Here is a 19,073-nt window from a genome sequence, read left to right on the forward strand (position 1 = left end):
CTATAAGTTTATGTGAATGATCAGAATTCCCAGGTATATAGTAGAGCTGACAAGGGGCAAGGTTGTGGTCACTGCTTGGTCACAGCCAGCTATCCAGAAAAAAAAAAAAAAAAAAAAAAATATATATATATATATATATATATAGCACCTACATATTTTAAATATTCCAGGGGTTCACCTTCTTCTAGAAAGTATATAATTCCTACTTCCACAAGTATAATATACAGAACATAATTTAACTTATTATAGTTGAGACAGGGTCACTTTCAGTCATCTGCTATTATACTTCCAAAAGAGCAATGGTGATGCAGTGGTCAAAGCATTCGGCTGCTAACAAGGTTGGTGGTTCAAACCCACCAGCTACACTGTGGGTGAAAGATGAGGCAGTCTGCTTCTGTAAATACTTATAGCCTTTAAACCATATAGGAAAGTTCTACCCTGTCCTATGGGGTCTGTATGAGTCAGAATCAACTAGATGATAGTGTGTTTGCATTTTATTGTACTTCCAATAAGACCATAAATTTTTTGGAGGGTGGTGGGGAGGGCTCATTGCGAGGTCATCAGAGTTTCAGCTTTTACTTCTATGGCTTTTGTTTTCTCTTGTTTCTTTTGTTTTTTGTTGGTAAAACATACAAACCCATTTCTATAAAGTCGATTTTCACTCATAGCAACCCTATGGGACAAAGTAGAACCACCCCATAGGGCTTCCAAGGCTGTAAATCTTTATGGGAGCAGACCGCCACATCTTTTTCCCATGGAACAGCTGGTGGGTTTGAATCACCAACCTTTCAGTGAGCAATCGAGTGCTTAATTACTCGCACTGCCAGGGGTCCTTGGTAAAATATATATACATCATAAAATTTGATCATTTTAACCATGTTTAAGCACACAATACAGTGACATTTAACTACATTCACAATGTTGTATATATCAATCACTACTGGCTATTCCAAACCTTTTTCCTCACCCCAAAATAGCTCTGGTGGTGTAGTGTTAAGGCATTGAACTGCTAACCAAAAGGTTGGTGGTTTGAAACCACCAGCTGCTCTGCAAAAGAAAGATGAAGCAGTCTGCTTCCATAAAGATTTACAGCCTTGGAAACGCAATGGCGGTAGCTATGAATTGGAACTGACTTAATGGCAATGAGTTTTGTTTTGTTTTGTTTTTCATCACTTCACAGAGAAGATCTGCACCCATTGAGCAATAACTCCCATTAACCACCACCCTAGTCCCTGGAAGCCTATACTCTATTTTCTGACTCTATGAATTTGCTTAGTCTAGATATTTCCTGTAAGAAGAATAACACCTTTTGTGGCTGGATTCTTTTATTTAGCATAATATTTTTAAGGTTCATCCATGTTTTGGCACTAAATAATATTCCTTTGTATATAAACACCACATTTTGTTTATTCCTATATCTACTGATAGCTAGTGAGTTGTTTCCACATTTGGGCTACTTTGAACATTGGTATACAAGTATCTGCTTGAGTACTTGCCTTCAGGCCTTTTGGGTACATACTTAGAAGTGAAACTGCTGAGTCATATAGTAATTCTATGTTTAACATTTTACAGCTGCCAAACTTTTCCACAATGGCTACACCATTTTACATTTCCACCAGGAATGCAAAAGGGTTCTAATTTCTCTGCATCCTCACCAATACTTGTTATTATTCTTTTTATAAAATAATAACCATCCTTGTGGCTGTGAAGTGGTATCCCATTGTGGTTTTGAATTGCATTTCCATTGCACATTTTTTACGTGCTTTTTGGCCAGTTGTATATCTTCTTTGGAGAAATAGCTATTAAAATATTTTGTTGATAATGTCCTTTGATGCATAAAACTTTTCAATCTTGATGAAGTCTAATTTATCTATTGTTGTTCTTGTTACTCATGCCTTTGTTGTCATATTGCAGGAATCCCCTGCCAAATACAAGGTCCTAAAGACTTACCTCTATGTTTTTCTGGTAGTTGTGTGTTAACTTGGCTGGATGGTGATTCTGAGTGGCCTAGCAGCTGGATGTAGTTATTCTTCATGAAGAGATTGGATGTGGTATAATCATCGCCATGGTGGAATCTGCTGTGAGCAGTTAATCAGGTGAGGAAGAGTTGCTTTTGGGGTGTGGCCTGCTTCTAGTATATATACAAAGGATTCTGCATTTGGTTCAGTCTTCACCTCCAGGTCCTGGATTTGAACCAGTGGCCTGCTGTGTTGCCCCTCAGTCTTGGGTTTGTTGCTTTCACAGCATGTAAATCAATAGCCTTCATTTTACCTGCTGATCTTGGATTCATCAGCCTCAGCAGCCAGCAGCTGTATGAGTCAGGAAAAGCCTCCAGCTTGCTCCAGTGGGCCTGGAAGGCAGAACTAAAGCCCAAGGTTGAGGGTCCTCTACCCAGTCCCTAGAACCAGCACTCGAACTCAGACTTCTGTCCTAGTCTTCCCCAGGGATGGCACTCTGAATATGGTCATCTAGCTTCCTAACTCATGAGAACAAATTTCTGTTTGTTAAAGGCATTCACTTGTGCTATTTCTGTTACAGCAGCACTAGAGAACTAAGACAGTTTTCTTCTAACAGTTTCATGGCTTTAATTCTTGTATTTAGATTGCTGATCCACTTTGAGTTAATTTTCATATATATTGTGAGGTCAGGGCACAATTTTATTCTCTGGCATGTGGAAATTCCACATGCTACCTTTTTTTGTTGTTCCAGCACCTTTGTTGAAGAGATTATTCTTTTTCCATTGATTGGACTTGACACTCTTTTAAAAAATCTATTGACCACTGACATGCATGTTTATTTCTGGACTCCAGATCCTATTCCACTGGCCTCTAAATCTATATTTATGTCAGTAACACATAGTTTTGATTATTGTAGCTTTGTAACAGTTACAATATTTGAAATTAAAAAGTGAGTCCTCCAACTTGGTTCATATTTTTCATAATCATTTTGACTATTTGGGACCCCTTGAGCAATTTCACATGAATTTGAGCATCAACTTTCACATTGCTACAAAAACAAAGGAGGGCTATTGGACTTCTGATAGGGATTGCATTGAACCTGTGATAGCTGGAGCTGTGTGTCAACTTGGCTGGACCACAATTCTGTGTGGTTTAAGCAACTGTGATATGAGTTGTTCCCATGATGGGATCAGATGCATATGTTTTGAGCAGCCAATCTGTTGAAAGGGAGGTTCCCTAGGGGTTTGGCCTGCTTCCAGTATATTTATGGACATCCTGGGAAAAGAGACACTGTTCTGTGGATTGGGATTCTGTTGTGCTGCCTATAACTGTCTGTGAGTGAACAATCCACCATTTGGCCTGGAGACCTTGGATTCATCATTCATTGGAGTCAACCTTGAGCTCATCAACCCCTGCAGCTGTGTGAGTTAGGAAAAGCCTCCAGCTTGATGTTTGATCCAAGAACTTGGGACTTGCCAACTTCTCTAAGTGTGTGAGGCATTTTCCTAAGATAAGTTTCTCTTTCTTTATATGTATATATAAGCTTTACTGGTTTTGCTTCTCTAGAGAACCCAGCCTAACACATTTGGTACCAGGAGTGGGGTTTGGAGAGACAAAATCATAAGGATGGGCTTCCTAAATTGGTTCTCACCAATTCTGTTTTGGTTCTCCAATTTGATTAATCAAAAAGGCACAGGTGGCCCTACCTCTGTTAGTAAAGAGGGCCCTGCTAATCCGTGGTGTGAAGTGGCAACATTAATATGGAAAATAGCACCACCAATAGATCAAGAACTTTTGAGAAGTGAGGCTCTGGGTGATTGCGTATTTGATACTTTTCTGCAATTCTGTCAGCATGAGGAGAATAAGGAAGCTGGTTGGTTAGTCCTACCTATACTAGACAAAATGGTGAAAGAGCAAGATAGGTTCAGGGCTCCCGAGTCACAGCTTAAGCACCTCATAAAAGACCTCAATGTTTCCAGTTGTGCTCTGAAAGAAAGCCTTATTTATTCTAGTAACAGAGATGATATTGCCAAAAACCAAACCCAGAGTCTTATTGTAAGGGTGGCTGAATTACAACACCAATTAAATTGCCAACCCAGAATGGTGGAAGAAAGTAGTTCTGAATATCAGCTATGACCAGTGACCAGTTGCAGAAACAAAGACTGTGACTGTTATATTTTTTCACTGTATATATGCATCAAATATTTTTGTTTCCTTCTGTTATGAACTGTGAAATATAAATAAGGTTAATGTGTTTCAGCTGTACACATGTTAGCATATCATGTTAGGCACAAATATGATTTTATAATTGTCCTTATTTAGAGATTATATATGGTTAAGAATATGTGTGCAATTGCCAAGTTGACAAGAGGTAGATTGTGATAGTTGGGTCTGTGTGTCAACTTGGCTGGACCACAATCCTGTGTGATTTAAGCAGTTGTGATGTGGGTTGTTCCCATGATGAGATCAGAGGTATATGTTTTGAGCAGCCAATCTGTTGAAAGGGAGTTTCCCTAGGGGTGTGGCCTGCTTGTATATTTATGGACATCCTGGGAAAAGAGACACTCTTCCATGGATTGGGATCCTGTTGTGCTGCCTACAACTGTCTGTGAGCAAACAATGCACCATTTGGCCTGGAGATCTTGGATTTGTCATTCGTTGGAGTCAACAGCCAGTACAATGCCTGCCAACCTTGAGCTTTTCAGTCCCTGCAGCTGTGTGAGTACGGAAAAGCCTCCAGCTTGATGTTTGATCCAAGAACTTGGGACTTGCTGACTTCTATAAGTGTGTGAGGCATTTTCTTAAGATAAATTTCTCTTTCTCTATATGTATATAAAAGCTTTATTGGTTTTGTTTCTCTAGAGAACCCAGCCTAACACAGAACTCAAGATTGCTGTGGGTAGGGCTGTCATTTTAACAATATTAAGTCTTTCAATCCATGAAAACAGAATGGCTTTCTATTTATTTAGGTCTTCTTTAATTTTTTTTCAGCAAGGTTTTGTATGAGTATACACGTTTTCACCTCCTTGGTTAATTTACTCCTATGTATTTTATTCTTTTAGATGCTATTGTAAATGGGTTCAAACCCACCAGCCACTCCTCGGAAGGAAGGTTGAACAATCCTACTTCCGTAGTGATACTGCCTCAGAAACCCAAGGAGGGGTTGCTATGAGTCGGGGCCGACTCGATGGCACATAACAACAACAACAACAACATTGTAAATGGAATTATTAATTTTCATTTTGGAGTGTTCATTTGTATAGAAACACAGCTGATTGATGTGTGTTGATCTTGTGTTTTGCCACTTTGCTGAATTCATTTATTAGCTCTACTATATTTCTTGTGGATTTTTTGGTATTTACTATATAAGTGGTTGTTAGGTGCCCTCAAGTTGGCTCCAACTCATAGTGACCCTATGTACAAGAGAACAAAACACTCCATGGTCCTGTGCCAGCCTCACAATCCTTGCTATACTTGAGCCCATCATTGCAGCACTGTGTCAATCCATCTCATGGAGGGATTTCCCCTTTTTTACTGACCCTCCACTTTATCAAGCATGATTTCCTTTTCCAGGGAAGGGTCCCTTCTGACAATATGACCAAGGTAGGTTAGATGAAGTCTGGCCATCCTTGCTTCCAAGGAACATCCAGCTGCATTTCTTCGAGGAAAGATTTGTTCATTCTTCTGGCAGTCCATGGTATGTACTTCAGTATTCTTCACCAACACCACAACTCAAAAGCATCAACTATTCTTCAGTCTTCCTTATTCATTGGCCAATTTTCATATGCATACGAGGCCACTGAAAACACCATGGCTTGGGTTAGGCACGCCTTAGTCTTCAAGGAGACATCTTTGCTCTCCAGCACTTGAAAGAGGTCTTCTGCAGATTTGCCCAGTGCAATACATTGTCTGATTTCATGACTGCTGCTTCCATTTGTGTTGACTGTGGAATCAAGTAATATAAAATCTTTGACAACTTCAATATTCTCTCCATTTATAATGATGGTGCTTACTATTACAGTTAGTTCTGATGATTTTCATTTTCTTTATGTTGAGGTGTAATCCATACTGCAGACTATTATCTTTAATCTTCATCAGTAAGTGCTTCAAGTCATCTTCACTTTCAGCAAATAAGGCTGTGTTGTCTGAATATCACAGGTTGTTAATGAGTCTTACTTTAATGCTGACGCTGCCTGCTTCATACAGTCCAGCTTCTTGGATTATTTGCTCAGCATACAGATTTAATAAGTATGGTGAAAAGATACAACCCTGACACAGTCCCCTTGTTCTGTTTCAATGACAGCCTCCTGGTCTATGTACAGATTCTTCATGAGTGCAATTAAGTCTTCTGGAATTCCCATTTTTCTCAATGTTATCCATAATTTGTTATGATCCACACATTTGAATGTCTTTGCATAGTCAATAAAACACAAGTAAACATCTTTCTGGTATTCTTTGTTTTCAGCCAAGATCCATCCCTCCAGCAAGGCAGGACTCAAGATACATTCCACCTGTGTTGCCCCAACAGAATTAACCTAAATCCCATCACAGAGTCGATTGCCAGTCATTATAGGGAATGACTACTACCGGCTGCCCAGCCAAGTTGATACCTGACCTTAACTACCACAACACCCCAAACAGGAATGGATAATGGGATTTACAAAACATCACAGAATGGAGGACAATGGCTAAAAGGGCCACATCAAGCAATTCACTGCAGTGCTTTTACCATGAAAGGGCTTCTGTATCAAAAGAGATGCTCATATGGTTCTTTTCCTTCATTCTATTAATGTGGTATATTATATTGATTCATTTTGTAAGTTGAACCACCCTTGCATTCCTGGGATAACTCCTACTTGGTCATAGTGAACAATTCTTTTATTATGTTGATGGAATTGGTTTGCTAGTATTTGGTTAAGGATTTTTATATCTATATTTACAAGGGATATTGCCTAATAATTTTCTTATGATGTCTTTATCTGGCTTTGGTATCAGCATTAATGCTGGTCTCATAGAGTGAGTTCAAATGTATTCCCTTCTGTCCTTTTTTTTTTTTTTTTTTCTTTTAAAGAAAAGTTTGAGAAAGATTTATATTAATTCTTTTTTAAATGTTTAATAGAATTCATCAGTGAGGACATCTGGTTCTGGACTTTTCTTTGTTGGGAGGTTTTTGACTACTGATTCAATATATTTCTTATAGCTCAGTTGAGATTTTATTTTTGCTTTTAAGTTCGCTTTACTACCCTGCTACTTTATAATTCCTAATTTAAAGGTCCCAAAGCAGCATTTCTTATTGTGTTCCATGAAATAAGTTCTGCTAAATGTTAATAGCTCAAGGAAAAAGGAGATTCAGTGGTCAAAATAACTTTGAGAAATGCTGCATTCCATATTTCTTCTTGGACACTCAAAGTGAACATAAGCTTACTAAAGACTGAGCAGTCCTGAAGTAAAAAATACATTTTAAATTAACCCAGTTACTTCCCAAGTATATTTGGAATAGAACATGTTTTTTAAAATTGTGATTTGAGTGAAAGTTTACAGAGTAAATTGATTTTCTAACAATGCGTATACATTTTGTTTTGTATATACATTTGACATTTATTGCAATCCCACAGTGTAACAGCACTCTTTCCATTTCCTCCCTGAATTTACTTTTTCCCTTTGTCCTTCTTTCCTATCCTGTCCTGCCTTCTGAGTTTTATCACCAGGAAAATGCTGCCTTTTTGATCTCATATGGTTGATTGCTTTAATGAGTGTATAACTTCCTGGTATTACTGTTCACCTTATAGGCCTATCATTTGGCTGAAAGTTGAGTCATGGGGGTGAGTTCAGTTTTAGGCTTAACTGGAGTCTAAGAGTCATAGTCTCAGGAATTCCACCAGTCTCTATCAGACAAGCAAGGCTGATCTTTTTTATGATTTTGAGTTTTGTTCCACATTTTTCTCCCACTCTATCTGGAACCTCCTACCCTTTTCAGAGCAGCTATCAGTGGTGGCTTGCAACTATTTAGTTCTTTTGGTTGTATGTACAGGCTGGCTTTCATGTGGTCCATTAGTTCTTTGGACTAATTATTTCCATGAGTCTTTGATATTCTTTACTCTTCTTTGCTCCAGACAGAGAGAGACCAATAGTTGCACCACTCATAAGCTTTTATGACCTCAGTTGCTACTCACCAAAGTAGGACGGAGAACATTGTCTTTGTAGACTGTATCATGCCAATTGACCTTAGTGTCCCCCAAGTGGTCCTAAGCTCCCTGAAGCAGAACATTTCTGTTTGCTTGTTTGTTTGAGGAATTCCTGTTTACACTGTTTGGCAAAAAATGTCATAGACACACACACACACACCAGTGGAGTGAAATGATTAGACCACTATGTAAGTTAAGAGTCAATAAACTTATAGCCATAAACTTGGTGATACACAGTGATTTGTAATTTTTTTTGTTTTTGTTTTTATTTTTGCTTTTTTCAGGTATTCCAAGTAAAAATGTCTATGGTGAGATACTTCCAGATACTGGAAGTCTGGAGTATTTCTCTAGACTCCAAAAGAAATGTCCTTTTTCTCTTTCAGCAACATAGTAATAATAGTGCTTTACTATGAAATTCACAATTTATACTCTAAATTTACTCCTTCTATTATATAGGAAAAAATAATTATTTATAGCTATGAATACTACCAAAGTCTGTATGTCTTACTGATATCATTTTTCTTCATCAATAATCATTATTTTTCATTTCAGCTACTTTTAATTAGTACAACTCTTTCCTTTGATGCATTTTAAAACATGTTACTGAATATATCAGCAATATATTTTCATTATAAAAAAATCAGATGTTAACAGAATAGCATGGAAAAAAAAAAATACCCTGTAATTCCACTCAAGTTTAACAATTACTAATATTCCTAGGTTTATCCCTCCAAAGTTTGTATTTTTAAAATGAAATAGGAATCTAGACATACCATTTTAACCTTACTTTATTAAATGTTGTAATGTAGTTCATATTGGGTCTTTCCATGTTAATAAACAGTGACCTAATCATAATGTTAATGGCTGCATATTAATATTCTACTATATGAACTACCTTCCTTTTTAATCAATCTCTTGTTGATGGACAGTCAGGTAGTTTCTAATTATTTTGCTAATGCAAACATGTGAGGACTATTGACATATTTCTCTGGGAAAGCATCTAATTATTTCTCATGGTGAACTTCAGTCAATGTAATTTTCCCACTTAACTCATCCTCAGGGGCAATATATAGTATCATATAAGCTTCTACCACCTATCCTTGACTGGCCAATTAAACTAAAAGGCAGCAAACTTCATGTTCAGTGATCCATTATATATCTAGGTGAGAAAACAGGAACTGGGCCAAATCCCTCTCTCTGGAGTGATGCAGAATGAGACAATTTACAAGTACAACATTGTTTAGAGAATGGCTGATGAGGCTTGACAGGCCTTATTTAATCCTCAATTATATGGCAGAAATCATAGACAGTATAGGAAGTAGCTAGTAAAGGATATCATGTTTGATAAAGTAGAAGGAGGGAAACCCTCAATGAGATAGATTGACACAAGAGCTACAACAATAGCCTCAAACCTACCAACAATGATGATGATGAAGGACTGGACAACACTTTGCTCTGTTGTACATAAGGTTACCACGAGTGGGAGCCAACTTGACAGCAACTAATAATAATAAATAACAGAGGAAGTGAAGCTATAGTTGGAGAGAGGCAGACTCCTGGAGGAGTAAAGTCACGTTAACGGTGGAGCACTAGAATACAGATGATGCAGGAGCTTCTGGCGATGGAGCTTCTGGAGCACAGCTTTTGCAGTAGGGAACCCTGAATTTAAACTCTGTTTCTAGTAGTTGCTCTGTCGTTGTTGGTTGTTGGTACTTGCCATGGAGTTGATTCTAACTCATGGTGATCTCATGTGTGTCAGAGAAGAAATGCTTAATAGGGTTTTCAAGACTGTGACCTTTCAGAAGTAGATAGCTAGCCCTGTTCTGATGTGCATCAGTTTGGGTTTGAACCATCAACCTTTTAGCTAGTAGTTGAGCACTTAATCATTTGTGCCACCCAAGGACTCTAGTAGCTGTGTAGCCCTAGGAAAAGTATCTAACTTCAGTAACTCTCAAGTCTTTTACCCTAAAATGGGGACTAATTAACACTATTTTCCCCATGAAACGATTAAATGAGAACATAAAGTGTGTCAAACATAGCTCAATATAAGTCAGCTCTACCATTATAGTCTCCTTATGATGATATGAGTCATCTTGTATCTAGAAAACCACTAGTTAATGCACTCCTTAGGGCCTGGACAAAGGCCACTGTATACATATTCTTATAATAAGTTTAGGAAACTTGAGTGAGTCGCTTGCAAGTGAAAGAACTTAACTAAAACAAATTCCTTAAGATAAACTCCGAGAGTTGAGATTGCAATGTCTAAGTGGGTATCTCTTTTAGAGAAACTCATGTTCTGGGTTCTCCAAAATGGATATTGGTGTGAGTTAATTCCTCTGAAGGAACTGACTCATACAATAATACTTAAAATTCTAGAAATGCATGAACACATGTATTGACTGATTTACACATGACTGTCACAATATGGGAGCTCTGGTAGCATAGTACCTAAGGCACTTGACTGCTAACCAGAAGGCTGGTAGTTCAAACCCACCAGCCACTCCTCGGAAGGAAGGTTGTGCAATCTACTTCTGTAATACTGACTGCCTCAGAAACCCAAGGAGGGGTCGTTATGAGTCGGGTCCAACTCGACTGCACATAACAATAAGAACAACATTACAATATGGTCATGTTATTTGTGTTCAGGTTTAATATGGGTCTCAGTTCCTGTGGTAGTTAAATTTGTATATCAACTTGGCTGGGCCTGGTTGAGTGGCTGGGCAGCTGGTGGTAGTTACTCCCCATGATGAGACTGGCAATCAACTCCATGGTGGGATCTACCACAAGCAGCTGAGCAGCTGCCTTTGGGATGTGGTCTGTTTCCTGTATATAAGAAGAAGCCTGGGGGATAGTCTCTAGTTTATGGGACGCTTGGACCCTGCATGTAGCCGTGTTGTTGTTTAGCAGCCTGCCATGCTCTGCTGACCTTGGGACTTACAACGGACTTGAATTAATGGCCTATTGTGTGGTTTGGTAACATCTGGACTGTGCCATTTTATTTGTCAACCTTGGGCTTCTCAGCCTCAGCAGCCAACAGCTGTCTGAGTGAAGAAAAGCCTCTAGCTTCAGTGGGCTGGGAGCAGGAGGCAGAGCTGAAGCCCAAGGTCGAGGGGCTTTCACATAGCCCCCAGAGCCTGGCACTCTGAACTTGGACTTCTAGCCTCCAAATTTTAAGAATAAACTCCTGTTTGTAAAGGCTATCCCATTTGTGGTATATTTCTTGTCAGAGTGGCACTATGTAACCAGAACAGTATCCCTAATTAGAAATGTATCAAGCATCTTGCCTTACAACCAGAGGTACACAGTGAATTGGTTCTGGGAAAATACTCAAGGAGGCAAAGGACAGAGAGAGACAGAAAGAGAAAGAGAAAGAAAGAGAGAGATGGCTCCACTAGGTAGTACTTTAAAGAACAAAAGGAGCTAAAACAGAGATGCCAAATCCACAAACCCTTTCTTTCCATTATCATTAAAGCAATGTGGGTGGAACGGTTTCTTCCTTCTATACACTCATTCATTCTCTTTCCTCCTCTGCTCCCCTTGCCCCTCTGCTTAGATTCCTGAATCTTGGTCAGTACTTCCTCCTGGATTTTAAACTGATTTCAGAAAGAGGGAGAAGGTATTTGGCAGGAGGACAAGGAGGAAGGGAAGGAGAGCGTATGCATGCACATACTAGAGAGGAAGGAAAAGGAAGTGGGAGAAAGTCAGTGCGAAATGATGGCAAATTAGTATCTCTTACTGAGAGAGACTCTTAAAAATGGACATGGCCAGGTTCCACCCAGAACCAGTGTACTGCTAACTTAAGATTTAGAGTGAAAAAACAGTGATTTCTTTCTGAGTTCACGAGTCACTTGTCTACATGATATCTAGTAATATCTAGAAGAAACTGATGTCTATGCAGAATTCTCAGTTTCTACATATGCCAAATATGTCTACAGGAAGAAAAAGAATATTCAGACATCTCCAATGCTCTCTTTGTAACCTTAGTCAGGCTTTTATCTCAAAGACATTGACCACATTGTTTAGAACTTTAGGAGTACAGGAGTGATCAGAGTACATCAAAACCTTTAGGTGCATTTTGATGAGTTTTTCTATTTTTTCCTTAGTAAACTTAGTGTTCTATTTTGGGAAAACATAATCCCTATGTGTACCGCTTATAGCATCTAAGCACTTTCCTTAAGATGGGTCAAAGTGTCAAGGGATTCATGAGAACCTCAACCAATTCTGCAACACACTGTATTTGTTAATGACTTAAAATAGGGACAGCTCTTATAGTTTCAGCTTTAGGATCATAAACACAAATGACCAGCTGAGACCACAGAGGACAGGATATGAGCTACTTATAGTAATACTGGACCAGTGAATAAGAATAGCAGGAAAGCTGCAGATTTTCTTGTAGTGAGGTCCTTTGAAGTAAACTATTTATTAAACATTATATTACAGTGCTTGAAACAAAAATCTTTGAAGGCAGGTTATCCTACCCTGCACAATGTCCCACTGCTAATGAATTGCTTCCTTTTCCTCTTAGGTTTTGTTTTCCCATTTGTGAAACTGAAACCCAGATTGTTTTCCTCCATCTATAAACTGATTGGAATGAAGCACTACTTCCGGCAATACTGTCCATCAATAGAAAGAGGATTAAAAACATATATGGTAAACCTTCACTTTCTCAACACCATAATATATGAAACTGTGCTTATCAAGAAGCTGCTATGCAAATAAAGTTAATCGACCTTTCTGGAATGGAAAATTGTTATAATAAATTAGATAAAATGAATAAAAGACAAGAATTCAAACAATAGGACTTCATTTTTTTAAAAGTAAAATTTATCTATTATATTTCCTGTTTCATAACTATAGACTAATTTAACTGGTTCAGCAAATGTTTTTCTACTTTAAAATGAGTAGATAAACTAGATACACTAACACTAGTCTCAAAGAAATGTTCAAAGAAAGAGCAAATGGGTTAGTTATAGTTTATTCTTCCAAACCAATTATTAACTTAAGAGTCTTTATAGAGGTAAGGAGTACTGAGAAGTGGAACTCCCAATGGGCCAATAAAAAAAAAGAAAAAAGGAAAAAAACTGACTGCCATCGAGTTGATTCTCAATCATAGTGACCTCCATTGGGTTTCCGAGATGGTAAATTTTTATGGACGTAGATTGTCCAGTCTTCCTTCTGCAATGGGCCAATATATGTGGTAAAATGTAAAAACTGTTCTGGTAGAATTCTGGCCCATTCACCTATGGTGTCTATAGCTTTGTATTTGCTGAGGAGAAAAGTACAATGCCAGTGTTGGACAGATTACTGGGGTCTGTGTCAGAGTGGCTGCAGACGGCAGGAAGCTTTTTAAAATCTAGAAATACATCAAAGGTCTAATGCAGATTAAGCTCCGACCCTTTTTTTTTTCCCCCTGCAAGGTTCACTTTTGTTCCTAATATAAAGACTTAGATGGTCTTTCTTTAGATCATAAAGCTGGTTGTACTTTTAATGATGGATTAAAAATTATAAAAGTAAAAGATGGCTTTACTCACAGTTCTTTTTTTAAGCAATAAAGGCAGGAAGAGACCAGCCTAGGCCAAATTTATCTCTTGCTAACCTTCAGGGATGTTGAGTAAGCCATATTATTAAAATGTCAGATTTGGATGATTTAGCCATTTTTTAAATTAATTATTTTATTAGAAACATTAGATAATATAAAATAAATTTGTGCTTACATATGGCTTTTCAAAATAATTATGTTATGTGCCGTTGAGTTGGACCCGACTCATAGTGACCCCTCCTTGGGTTTCCGAGGCAGTATCTCTACAGAAGTGGATTGCCCAACCTTCCTTCTGAGGAGTGGCTGGTGGGTTATGAACCGCCAGCCTTCTGGTTAGCAGTCAAGTGCCTTAGGCAGTAGAAAAGCTTATTATGTCAGTAGAATAACTATTTCTAAATTAATTCTTTCACAAAGAAAACAAGACTCCAATGGACTTCCTGAAGAGTTTACATCTTTACATACTTTTTAGATTTACACTCATCCTTAATTCCATCCCTCTAGCCTAGAGATGATGGTGGCACAATGATTAAGTGCTCGGCTGCTAACTGACAGGTTGGTAGTTCAAACCCACCAGTGGCTCTGTGGGAGAAGGAGCTGGAGAAAGGTGTGCTTCCATAAGATTTCCATAAGATTTCAGCTTAGGAAACCCAATGGGGCAGTTCTGCTCTGTCCTGTAGGGTCACTAGGAGTTGGAATCAACTCAACAGCATAAAACAACAGCAGCAGCCTAGAGAGGAAGGCAGTGGTGTTTCACTGGTCGTATTCTAGCCTTCCAAGCGGGAGACGTGGGTTCAATTTCAGGCCAGTCTACCTCAGACACAGCCACCACCGGCTCTGCATGTTGCTGTAATTCTGAACAGGTTTCAGTGGAGATTCAAGACTAAGACTAGGAAGAAAGGCCTGGTCATCTATTTCTGAAAATCAGCCTACGAAAACTTTATGGTTTATAAGCCTAGAGATGTAGGCACTCCACTTCTGTTACGCATTCCACTTGAACCCTTAGTTTTGTTCCTTACTAGGAACTACCACTCTTCTAAGGAACTCTGGTGGCACAGTGGTTAAAGCATTGGCTGCTAACCAGAAGGTGGATGGTTCAAACCTACCAGATGGTCCATGGGAGGAAGATGAGGCTCTCTACCTTCCATAAAGATTTACAGCCTTGGAAACCCAATGGGGATCACTATGAGTCAGAATCTACTCAATGGCAGTGCGTGGGTACTGCTCCTCTGGGACCCTGCTTCAAAACTAAGCCCTCTGTCCTCTCTACTAGCCCCCCCTGCTCAGCCTAAAAACATACTCCAGTAGTTCCAGCCAAAAAACAAACCCTCCCTTGACTCTGCATCTCTCCTGGTTACTGTCTTTCCCTTCACTGTCATAATTGACCTTTGCCAAACAGTAGTCTGCTCTGCTCCTCATCACCACACTTTCATTTATGACCAAACCTGCCACAAAGTGGCTTTTATCCCCCCATTCTAACCTGAAGATGTAGCTGAGGTATTTACATGTTCTATTTCAGGAAAAGAAAAGGTGTTACAGAAATTCTCATGAGAATGAATAAACACAAGACTCATTTATTAAAACTGTACTTTCAAGACATAGCACAACCACTTGTGGTGAATTTACTGCAACTCATGGTGACCCCATGTGTGTCAGAGTAGAACCTTGCTCCATAGCATTTTCAATGGCTGATTTTTCAGAAGTAGACCCCAGGCACCTCTGGGTGGACTCAAACCCCCACCTTCTGGTTAGCAGTGAGCATGGTAAGCTTTTGTACCACCCAAGCACTCCACAGAAAGCATAAATTATTTTTATTATGCATACTCAGTATTTCTGGAATGAAGCTAATGTTTTAAAAAACATGAAATTGATACAGCTAATTTACCACCTTAGCTATCGCTCTAGAAATGGTAAACTTGATAGTTCAATACTTCTCTTCAGGAAGTCACAGCTTAGAATTCACTCATGGTTTGAGTTACAAAGCATGAGATTCCTTCCCTTTTATGACTGCAGAAAAGAGATTTTACCCAACGAAAATTTCATTGTCTTTATTGGCTAATAAACAGATTCTCTGAAACTCAGAAACTGTCCATGTGGGTAAGAATATTCACTAGGGAAGGGACACTACATAACTCAAGATCCGTTCAAGCTAAGCATATATTTTGGTTTAATCTAATCTAACCCTGGTAGCGTAGTGCCTAAGGCACTTGACTGCTAACCAGAAGGCTGGCGGTTCAAATCCACCAGCCACTCCCCGGAAGGAAGGTTGGGCAATCTACTTCCATAGTGATACCACCTTGGATACCCAAGGAAGGGTTGCCATGAGTCAGGTCCGATTCTATGGCACACAACAACAACAACAAATCTTTATGGGAGCTCTGGTAGCATAGTGCCTAAGGCACTTGACTGCTAACCAGAAGGCTGGCAGTTCAAACCCACCAGCCATTCCTCGGAAGGAAGATGGGGCAATCTACTTCCGTAGTGATACTGCCTCAGAAACCCAAGGAGGGGTTGTTATGAGTCGGGTCCGACTCGATGGCACTTAACAACAACAACAACTGTTTCATAGAGAGGTTAACTTGTGGCTCCTCTAAAAACAAAACAGAGTATCTCTGGAAATCTTCCACCTCTGAAGCCCTCACCTCAACCAACCTCTTATTTTTTCCAAAGAAAAGGAAACAGGTTGTATCCAAGTAATTTCAGACATCTGCTATCCCATGTCAACCTCTGCTAAATGAGATGCTTTAATCTAGGAACTACTGCTCTGTACACAAGAATTTAATTTTAGTAGCTTTTTGGGAGCTCTGGTAGCATAGTGGCTAAGGCACTTGACTGCTCACCAGAAGGCTGGCGGTTCAAACCCACCAGCCACTCCTCGGAAGGAAGGTTGGACAATCCTACTTCCATGGTGATAGTGCCTCGGAAACCCAAGGAGGGGTCGCTATGAGTTGGGGCCCACTCGACGGCAAACAACAACAACAACAACAGCTTTTGTATGCTGATGGGTGGGCCACCCTCTGATACAGATAGCTCCTTGGTCTCAGTGTTAAGTTTATTCAACCAAAAAACAAGTAGGATTAATAAACAAATTAATAAGACAGGGCTTTCTTCTGACTTGATGTTGAATGTACTCACTATATGTGCCTCAGCCTAATAAGGAAGGTGCTTGTTATCATGCAGAGTCTGGTGTTTAAGATCTTACAGAACTTGCCCCAAGTGAGATCTTTTTAGCAAATATAATACCCAATAAATACTACTTCAGAGGACTTGTGAAAGAATTTGGGTAGGTAGAAATTACAATTTTGTTTGGCTAATTTTGGGTACTAATATGGTATCTGGTGAGGAGAAAAGCATTTGCTAATGATGTCACAAGTTACAGGTGAAATAATAACATATATTGAAGCTTCAACTCCTCTACATCAAGGTTGTTGTTGTTGTTGTTATGTGCCGTTGAGTCAGGCCCGACTCATAGCAACCCCTCCTTGGGTTTCCAAGGCGGTATCACTATGGAAGTAGATTGCCCAACCTTCCCTCTGAGGAGTGGCTGGTGGGTTTGAACTGCCAGCCTTCTGGTTAGCAGTCAAGTGCCTTAGGCACTTCACTACCAGAACTCCCAAGTCCTGTGAAATCAGAAAGGAGCAGGTAGGGAAGGAGCTAAGTGAAGGCTCTTTAACCTTCTCACCTAATAAAAGTAGGTGAAAGGTCACACGAAAACTCTGCTCTGAAACAAATGGGTTGCCCTGAGTCAGAACTCATTCAATGGCAACTGGTTTTGTTTTTGTTTTAAATCAGACTAATCAGGGGAACCTCTAATAGTAGAGCCAAACCACCTCCAATGATACTTTTAAAGATCCTTGATATCAAGTACGAAAAGAAGTATTAGCATTTAGGATTGGTAAGACATTTCTTACTGAAAAGGGAGTCATTCTGTAAGTTTGATGTGTTTAGAATCTCAGTCAGGAAACTTGTATCCCCATAAAGAGAAGGCCCTGTGAAGGGCCCAGCAGCAGAAAGCGAGAAGACGCTATCCTGATAAAAAACTGTATCCTGAATTGCTCCTGTTACTGAGTCATTTCTAATCCTGAGTTGTATCCTTTTACTTCCCTAATAAACCATTTAACTGTTAAGTGCAGTTTGTGAGTTCTATGAGAAGCTGCAGCAAATGACAGAACCCAAAGACCAGAGGTAGAGTGCCAAGGGGAAGGGAAGTAGTTGATGTTACAGAAGATGGAGTGGTACGGCTGTTTAGAAAAGTTGGACATTTGGGACATCTTTAACCTCCACCTCATAGGGACCTGCCTTGTGCTGATCCTTATAAAAGAAATTATTCATTGATGGGTTGACAAGGACTTTTTCTTCCCAGCTTCTGCTAATTTTGAACTAGTGACTTGGAAAGACACTTAATATGTTTTTCCTTCTTCACAATATTAGTGCTAATTAAATACAGTGTCAGTTATTATATCCTTTACAACCACATGTGGGTGGTCTACAGAACAGGATTAAAACTTAAATGGCTAAAGAATTAAAGGATTTGAAGCTTTGTCAAGTATTTCCAAGGCAAAATATCAGTTTACAGGCAACAAGAAGAACTGCTCAGTAAGTAATGTGCATTAAGGATTATTACTTGGTTTAAATCTCAAATTGTCAAAAGTTTCCTATTAAAAATTATATGAACATTAATTTTCTCTTCTCTGCTGACTACTCTTTTCTCTTTATATAATGATCTGCACAGTATGTGCTACTATTAAAAAAAGAAAAGAAAAAAAAAGGAGCCTAGAAAAATGAAAGAAGTGCTTATATCAAAACATTTTCTTTGAGAAAGGAAGAGACACAATGTAAAAAAATATATACAATAATTAACATGTATATGCCTTGTTGCTATTTTAAGGTTAAGTTTATTTAAAATAATGACAAAACCCAACTCAATACATAGCTTTGGCCACTTCTGCATCAATTACAACTTCTAGGAATCAAGGAGGAATTCTACCTGGAGAGTATTTAAAAACAAGTCCTGTCTTCACACTCACTAGGGTAGCTTTAATATAGAAGACAGAAAATAACAAGTGTTGGTGAGGAAGTAGAGAAATCAAAACCCTAACACACTGTTAGTAGGATTGTAAAATGGTGCAGCCACTGTGAAAAACTGGCAACTCCTCAAAAGGTACAGAGTGACAATATTACCCCATCAATTTATATGCTCAAGAGAAGTGAAAACATATGTCTACATAAAAACTTTAACATGAATGTTCATAGCAGCATCTGTCATAACAGCAAAAAAGTGGAGAAGAACCCAAACATCCGTCAATTGATGAATGGATCAACAAAATGGGGTTATACTCATATGATAATAGAATTCTATCATATAGAGTAATAATAATAATAGAACAAGTTTTA

General features: G+C 38.9%; 1 protein-coding gene across 1 annotated transcript in view; it reads right to left on the reverse strand.

The window, feature by feature from the left end:
* Nucleotides 1-19,073, reverse strand: part of PCCA (propionyl-CoA carboxylase subunit alpha) — a 785,038-nt gene that overhangs the window by 68,265 nt on the left and 697,700 nt on the right. The gene's annotated exons all lie outside the window — the stretch shown is intronic.

Source organism: Orycteropus afer, unplaced genomic scaffold (genome assembly GCF_000298275.1).
Source record: "Orycteropus afer afer isolate SDZICR_OR568_19922 unplaced genomic scaffold, OryAfe1.0 scaffold00206, whole genome shotgun sequence".
NCBI lineage: Eukaryota > Metazoa > Chordata > Mammalia > Tubulidentata > Orycteropodidae > Orycteropus > Orycteropus afer.